The sequence below is a fragment of the Amphiprion ocellaris genome, chromosome 2 (assembly GCF_022539595.1).
Source record: "Amphiprion ocellaris isolate individual 3 ecotype Okinawa chromosome 2, ASM2253959v1, whole genome shotgun sequence".
NCBI classification, from domain to species: Eukaryota; Metazoa; Chordata; class Actinopteri; family Pomacentridae; genus Amphiprion; species Amphiprion ocellaris.
The window spans coordinates 3,860,029-3,865,745 of NC_072767.1; positions in this window are offsets into that span (position 1 = coordinate 3,860,029).

Here is a 5,717-nt window from a genome sequence, read left to right on the forward strand (position 1 = left end):
CGACAAAAACAAGACACAAAACGACAAAAACAAGACACAAAACGACAAAAACAAGACAGAAAATGAACTCTGAAACCATCAAAGGCTTGACTGGCTCAGCTTCCACATCAATGGGAACGTTTTTATTCCATGTTTTCTGTGTTGTTTGCTAACCCTACTCTACATGACAAAAACAAGACACAAAACAGCAAAAACAAGACACAAAACAGCAAAAACAAGACAGAAAACGACAAAAACAAGACATAAAATGACAGAAATGAGACACAAAATGACAGAATTGAGACACAAAATGAGTAAAAGAAGACACGACAGAAACAAGACACAAAATGACAGAAATGAGACACAAAATGACAAAAACAAGACATAAAATGACAAAAACTAGACAGAAGACAACAAAACAAGACAGAGAACAACAGTAACGAGGCAGAAAATGACAAAAACAAGACACAAAATAAGAAAAACTAAATATAAAATGGCAGAAACGAGACACAAAACGACAGAAATGAGACAGAGAATGACAGAAATGAGACAGAAAATGACAAAAACAAGACAGAAAACGACAGAAACAAGACACAAAACGACAAAAACGAGACAGAAGACGACAAAAACAAGCCAGAAAACAACAAAATCGAGGCAGAAAATGACAAAAAATGACAAACGAGACACAAAATGACAGAAAACAACAGAAACGAGACAGAAAATGACAAAAAAACGACAGAAGAGACAAAATGACAGAAAATGACAGAAACAAGACACAAAATGACAAAAACAAGACAGAAAACAACAAAAACAAGACAAAAACGTCAGAAAATGAGACATTAAACAACAAAAACAAGACGCAAAATGAGAAAAACAAGATAGAAAACAACAAGAGAGAAAATGACAAAAATGAGACATGAAACAACAAAAACAAGACACAAAATGAGAAAAAGACAAAAAAAATGACAGAAAATGACAAAAACAAGACACAAAATGAGAAAAACATCATCTACAGGTTCTGCTAACATGTTCCATGACACACATTCTATGTATAATAATTATTATTTAAAATGTTGTGTTTATTTAAAAAAATGTTCCCGCAGTTACAAGAAACATCAATTAAAAAAAAAAAAAGCAACAAAAGGAGATTTAAATTTGATTCTAACTGTTTTATTAGAGATTCAGTTTAATCATCAGGGGGTGGGACAAGAGAAAAACAACAATTTAGGGGGAACTCCAGACTTATTTGGCATTTTAAAAACATTGTCAAACATTATTTTCTCCTAGTTATTTTAGATTTGATCTCAGGAGAAGTACATTTACACAACGACTGCATGTTTAAGTACTTTGTACGTGGATTATTTGAAATTTGATGTAAAATGTCCTCTGGTTCTGCAGCCGTCTGATGTCTCTTGTTGATGTAAATGAGAGCTCTGCAGCTTTACACAACGGTTTTTCGGAGGCGGCTCAGCTCTTGGATTCCAGATTTAAAAACAAGGACATTTTTTAGACGTGTGGCGGCGAACCTCCGACAGCACCAGAGCAGACTTTGAAAGTTTGGGTCTGCATGAGTCCCGCTTGCTAAAGGCACAGAGCTTAGCTAATTGGTGAGCATTGATCCCTGCTATGTGTTGTTCACAGTGGCTAAGTTCAGTGCCTGAGGTGAAATAGTTGATTCGACGACGGGGATTTGTTCCGGTGAATGGAAAGAACTTGATGATCTCAGATATGAAGAAGGAAAGGAGGAGGGAGGAGAGATTAGGTGGAAGGAGAGGCGAGGATCACAGCTCAGGATTCGCGTGTTTCCGTCCGAACGAACGCAGATCTCACACTGGAAAAAAATGCTCCTCTCAAAACAAGAAAAAAAATTGTTTCAAGGATTTTTTTACCTTGAAATAAGTGAAAAAAAAATCTGCCAATAGAACAAGTGCAAAATGGCTTGGTAAGATTGCTTGAAATAAGATGTGATATTTAGAATCTTGAGATCTTAAAATTAGCTGGGAAAACTTATTTTAAACTATATTTTACCAGGATTGTCAAGCTTAGGAGTCTTAAAATAAGCCAGACATGTTAAAAAATAGTAGTTTTTCACTCAAAAATAGATTTTTAGTTTCATGTAACCTCCTAATCTGAGATTTATTAAACTTATTTTGAGTTGTATTATAGCAGAACTTCTCTAGATTTAAGACCATCTTATACTTGAAATAAGATTCCAAAGATTAACTGAAGCATTTTGAGATATAATATCTTCTCCCAGTTAACTAGAAATCCTAACATTTAGTCGTGTTTTGACAACATTTAGAGGTGTTGTGTTTTAGAGGAAGCCAAGCAGGTGATTTTAACTGAAAAGTAGACATTTACTTTTTAAACATTCATGCTGAGTACAACATTTAAGATGTATTTGACTTATTTTAGGTTGTATAACAACGACATGACTCTAGATTTAAGACCACCTTGTCCTTGAAGCAGCATTTTCAGATATCCGTCTGTATACAGTTGGTTGAAAATACATTAGTTGTAAATATGACCATGATTCTTACTCCCTCATTTATAAATAACTCTACACCATGTAAACAAGTCTAGTATTGAAATCAACTATTTATTTTTGAATTTACATGCAACACATTAGCAAACTGGACAATATGAACTAACTGGTGATTTTCCAATAAAACGCATTTACTTGAATCTAGTGAAGTTTATTTCTTAAATCAAGATTATGTAGCTTCTACTAATAACACCTCAGCTTGAAAAATGTATGAAAAGTAAAATGAACCTTGTTTCTTGTAAAATACAGCTCAAAATAAGATCATTTCAAGATTGTTTGACTGAACAAGATATTTAAGATGCATTGTCTTAAAACAAGTCCCTCCATCTGCTGAAATGTCTCTTGTTAAGTGAATTTATCTTAAATCAAGTGGGATGAGACATTCTGACTGAAAATAAGACAAATGGACTTGGTAGGATTTAGAGTTTTTGCAGTGCAGACGAGCCCAAAGCCACATCTGTCCACATCTGTATTGCCTCGCCTTCTGCATCTGGAAAGATTCGTCGTGCACGTTGAGGAAAAAGTGTGCAGCTAGACGGTGCGACTCGGGTTTAACGTGGACTTAAAAATGCCACGGATTGTGTTGGGCTTTCAGGAATGCGGTTCTAAATGTCAGAGCCGTCTGGGCGCGTTGCTTCATGTCCACCCGAGTTCGCTCACTTCTGTTGCCACATGACAGTCAAACGATTAATCGACCAGCGAGCCCTCACACATACGGGGATTACTGAGCTACTGGCCGTGGAACATCTATCAAACATCAGACAAACAAATGTGCAGCAAGAGGCACAAATTTATCTCCTTTTTGTACAAACAAAACCAAGAATCTTTGTCTGCAGCCTCACTTGTTTTATCTATGCACAGACGGGTGACAAATTAAAGGAAAAATCAACATGAACTGTCTCAGGAGGATGTAGCTGCCAGACCTCCTTCAGTGCATCTTAGATTTATGTATCTATCTATTAACTTACTGCCTATTTTACAGATTAATCAATTAATCTACACATTCAGTCTCATTTAGGTTAGTGTGACAAACTGCAGGTCATTGTTATGAAATGAAAACCAAAGTGTCCATACACTACCAGTCAAAAGTTTGGACACACCTTCTCATTCAGTGGTTTATATTTAATTATTTTATACATTGTAGATTAATATTGAAGACATCAACGCTATGAAAGAACACATATGGAATTATGTCATAAACAAAAAAGTGTTACTCTTCAGTGTTAATCTACAATGTAGAAAATAATACAAATAAATAAAAAGCATTGAGTGAGAAGGTGTGTCCAAACTTTTGACTGGTAGTGGATTAACCCTCCTGTTGTCTTCATTTACGGGCACCAAAAAATATTGTTTCCTTGTCAGAAAAAAATACAAAAATTCAGCAAAAAAAATTCCCCAAATTTCTGAAAATTTGCAAAACCTTCAGAAAGAAAAGTTCAATAATTCCTTAAAAGTTTCCCTGAAAAGTTTTATTTTAAAAAAAAAAAAAAAATCCCCCAAATTTGGCAAGAAAATTCTTGTAAATATTTTCAAATATGAGTAAAAATCTTCCAAAAAATTGTAAAAATATCTAAAGTGGTTACACATATATATCAGTAAAACTTCTGATATTTTCTTTAAGAACATTCAGAAAAAAATCAACCAAAATCCAGCGAAATTTGCTGGATTTTGGTTGATTTTTTTGTGAATGTTCCCAAGAAACATTTCTTTTTTTCAACCAAAAAATTTTCAAAGATTTCCCAAAAATGTTGAAAATGTGGACATCAGAAGTTTCACTGTGAAAATTTTTTTTCTCCACATTTTCAAACTTTAAAATGGATCAATTTGACCCGCAGGACGACATGAGGGTTGAAGTGCAAAACTGTCAAGTTAAACCGTCGACATGATAAAAATACATTTCAGTTCAATTTTATTTATATAGCGCCAATTACAGGTCAAATTGTCTCAAAACATTTTAAAAACCTGTTTGATTTCTCACATATAGCTCCAAATGAGATGTAAGTTTCTATTAAACCCTTTAATAAAGTGAAAAAGATGCCTCGTGGATATTTTACAGCACAGAGCAGCTAAAAAACCTAATTTCTCCTTATGTTGTGGTTGTTTTTTGACTTTAGTTGCAGCTTCTATGAAAATTTATTGCACTAATGTCGTCCTTAACTTTTGTTAGATGACACTGCAGTGATAAAATCAGGATTTCAGCTGCAGATTTGGACTCATGAGTCACATTTCAGTCACTATTTCATACTAGTTCCATCATCTGACTGCAGAAACAGAAAATAGGTAAATGAAAACAGTTTTATTGTGAGTCTGGCAGTATTAAAATGCAGTTTATTTGAGCACAGAGAGCAGGAGCGAAGCTCACAGATTCTCTTCAGGTGTTTGGTGCTGCTGTGATCTGACCTTTGTTATTCTGTTCTAATTTGAGATAATCCCAGACTCTTGAAGTCTTTCAAAACTTTAATGCTGAACCAAATCGAACTCTTTGGTCGCTGTCATCATCTAAAACTGCAGCACTGACTGCAGCTGGACAATGACTGCAGCCATGATGCAAAAAGTACACAGTGAGATCTACATTACTGTTCAAAAGTTTGGGGTCACCCAGACAATTTCCTGTTTTCCATGAAAACTCCCACTTTTATCCATGTGCTAACATAACTGCACAAGGGTTTTCTAATCATCAATGAGCCTTTCAACACCATTAGCTAACACAATGTAGCATTAGAACACAGGAGTGATGGTTGCTGGAAATGTTCCTCTGTACCCCTATGGAGATATTCCATTAAAAATCAGCTGTTTCCAGCTACAATAGTCATTTACCACATTAACAATGTCTACACTGGATTTATCATTCATTTAATGTGATCTTAATTGGAAAAAAAAAACTGCTTTTATTTCAAAAATAAGGACATTTCTAAACTTTTGAACGGTAGAGTTATTTTTTTTAAATGCTTTGAGTACAAATGTAGATATCAACATGTTGCATGACTAATTGCGGCCACTCTACTCTATTGGTGGGATTACCAATGTTCTTTTAAAAGACAATGCCTCATTTGGGGTTCTGATGATGGAGTGCTGTCCAAAACACTAGTCCAAAACCTCCTACAGGTGTTCATTAAGAATTAAATCTGGTTATTACAAGATTCAAAAACTTTTAATGAAACTACTCAGTGACTGTTCAGCTCCTAAGGATGTG